A 3,198-nucleotide genomic window follows, 5' to 3' on the forward strand; every position below is an offset into this window, starting at 1 on the left:
GGCTCGTGGTCACTGCCACCCCAGCAAAGGGATCCTCCTCCTCCTCCCTCAGGTATGGAGCATGGTCAGGGCTTCCAGGCCTGGATATCAGTGTTAAGTAGCTCTCATCCTCCCAAAGCTGAGCCCAGTGTCCCACTAAGGGAATCAGTCTGGGGGGTGAGTCTGCTGCTTCAGCTCTTTTAGGGACTGGGAGTGTGTCAGGACACAGCACACTGGTCTGCAAGAGAGAGACATCATCACCGGGGCTTGTGCCTAATCATCATAATTTGGTCTTTCTACCCTTTTAATTTACTAATTAAACCCTGGAAGGGGTACTTACTTGGATGAAGGGAAAGAATTAAAGTCTCTCATCTGGGAGTACTGAGAATTCCAACAAGAGCCCTGGCAGAGCATTAGCCAAGTGGAGGCAGAGCGGAGAAGTCCAGCATCTCACTGGGCTAGCAGCTTCTCATGACTGAGCTGGCCACTCTGCCTGGAAAAAATATTCATGCCCCACTCCCGCAGGGCCATTCCAATGGCTGGAAGACCTGTGAGAACTCCTGGCCATCTGGAAAGCCCTGGGAGACTGCTGCTGGCTGGAAATTATTGCAGGAGGTAATAATGCATCCCCAGTGCGTTGTTCCCATGTGGGCTGGGATCAGCCCTGAGCTGGGCAAGGTCATCTGGTGTGAGTTTCCTGTTGGGAAAAGGGTTCTGTGTCTGCCAGCTGAGCCCTTGCAGGAGAAATTTCACCAGCCCTGGCCAGGTCTCTTCCTGCCCAGCCCAGAGACCACGTGCCCTGGGACCCGGGATGTGGACAGCAACAGGCCAGGAGACTTCTTCTTCATCCTGCTCCTCCTCCTCCTCTCACCCACATGTTGGATAAACTGTTGCCTCCCTGCAGTAGTTGGTAATAAATGATAAAACTAATTTATTATGAATTTCCCACCCTGCCTCCCCCACGGTGGCCGCGCTTTCCCCACATCCCACCAGTGTGCCCTGAGGCCCCACTTCTCCATCCTCATCCTGGTCCCAAACCCAATCCCCATCCCCGGGATGGAGAAGTAAGCCACACAGGATGAGGGCAGGGCTGGGACGTTCAGGGGAGAGGAGATGTCACCTGCTTTGGCTCAGTGTTGACACAGGTTACAGCTTCTGAGGGAGATGGTTGGCATGGATGGGAGCAGAGAGCTCAGGGTCCTCTTCCCACTGCTCTGGAATGTGAGACTCCTCTGTGCTTTGGCACAGCCCATCATCAGAGACCAGTTAGTTCTTTGAGGGGATGCTCCTCCTTCCCAGGCACAGATGACAAGTGCCACCATTAAAAGTTAATGGTTGGACCCTGTAGGTTACGGGGGTTCTGGGGTCCAGTCGGGACGGCCGGACGTAGACGGTGACGGATGGAGACGAGAGATCTCTATAGGCAGGTCTTGGGACACAGCCGGTTTATTGTAAAGGGCGTGGGTATTGGGGCACTGCTCAGAGCTGGTAGACTCAGCTCTGAGCAGGCCCAAGAGAGCAAGAGAGTGAACGGGTGAGAGAGAGAGAGAGAGAGAGAGTAGGAGCATGAGTGGAAGTGGAAGAGAGAGAATGAAAATGTGAATGAGTAGAAGAGAGAGAGTGAGAATTGAGAATGTCTGAAGTCCTGGTTACAATACAATAAATCATCTTCTGTACTGAATATTCTAATTGTCACTAACCAATCTAATACAAGATACAAATCCTATAGCATTTACATACAGCCTATAAGAGTTCTTATATTACCATAGAGTGTTACATCTTAACTTCTAAAAACTACTCTTTGGACCCCTTCTGCTGAGCTAGTAGGGTCTGCTCTGACCCTTGGACCTGTTTGCAAGCAGAGGGTATTGTTCCATCAAGAGGGGATTACTTCAGTCGGCCATACCATTGTTTTCTAGTTGTTCAGTAACTAAGACCTGGTATTTCAAAAGTGGCTTTCATTTCGATGTTGCCTGTAGTTTTCATATTCCCAAAATCTTTTGTCAGGCAATCATATTTCCAAGGCTTTCCTGTTTCATCTTCCCCAACAGGACCCAATCTTAGGGGTCTTTTCCCACCTAAATGATTCCATGATTCCATCTCCCCTAAAACTGGTGTGGCTCTGGGGACTCCGTCATTCTCAGCATCCCAGCCAGGAACCCCAACCCATCTCTTTGGGGTCGCAGCCAGAAGGGAGGGAGAGAAAGTGGGGCTGGGACTGGAGAGATCCCCTATGTAGAGCAGGAACATCATCTGGGACTGGCATGCAGTGCACAGCTATGGCTGTGGAACCCGCTCCTGTTTCTCTCAAGAAAGTTCAGTCCCAGCTGTCAGTCCCCTTCTCCTGCTTTTTTTGAAGTTGGAGAACTACGCACATGGATCACGTCTCTAATTAATATAAATATAGTGAAACATAAATAATAGACATGCCTGAAATAGTGTCACTCCCAAGCAGGCAGGCAGACGCGTCATGGAAAGAAAATAAAAATGCTTTTTATCTGTTTTGGCATTTTTTGTTTGTTTGTTTTCAGCGGTTTGTTCTGTTCCTGAGGAAGGAGCAACCTTTGCCATGGGTGAAACTGTTTGAAAGTGAGAGACCGAGGTGCAGGCGGAGGGAAGGCCCCAGGGAAGAGAGCGAAATGGGAACTGGGGTGAGGACAGAGGGGGACGGGGACAAGGATGGGATGAAGATATGGCTTGGGATAGGGATGGGGACGGGGATGGGGACATGAAAGGGGATTGGGACATGAACGAGAATGAAGATGGGAACGTGGGCGGGGATGGGGACGAGGATGGGGTAAGGGATGGCGATGGAGACAGGCACGGGGACGGAGACAGGCACGGGGACAAGGACAGGGGCGGGGATGGGGACAGGCAGAGTCGGGACTGCGGGGCAGCGCGCCTTGGTCATCGCGAAGTGGGGAAAACCCTGCCGCTGTGGAGAGGTGGGAATCCATCACAGATGAGTTCTATCGTGGAATCACGGCTCCTGCCGCCCCCGCAGCCGGCTGCTCCCGCCCCGCTGCTCCCCGGCGCTGCCCCGGGCCCGGGGAGGGGCGGGGGCGCGGTCGGGGCCGCCGGGCTCTTCCCTCCAACTCCTCCTCCTCGTCCTCCTCGTCCTCCTCCCCCTCCCGGCCCGGCCGCCCGGTGCCGGCGGAGGCGGGCGGAGCGGAGCGGCGGGGCGGGCCGGGCCCGTTCGCATCCCCCCATCCCCGCCCC

Source organism: Corvus hawaiiensis, chromosome 10 (assembly GCF_020740725.1).
Source record: "Corvus hawaiiensis isolate bCorHaw1 chromosome 10, bCorHaw1.pri.cur, whole genome shotgun sequence".
In the NCBI taxonomy this organism is placed as follows: Eukaryota; Metazoa; Chordata; class Aves; order Passeriformes; family Corvidae; genus Corvus; species Corvus hawaiiensis.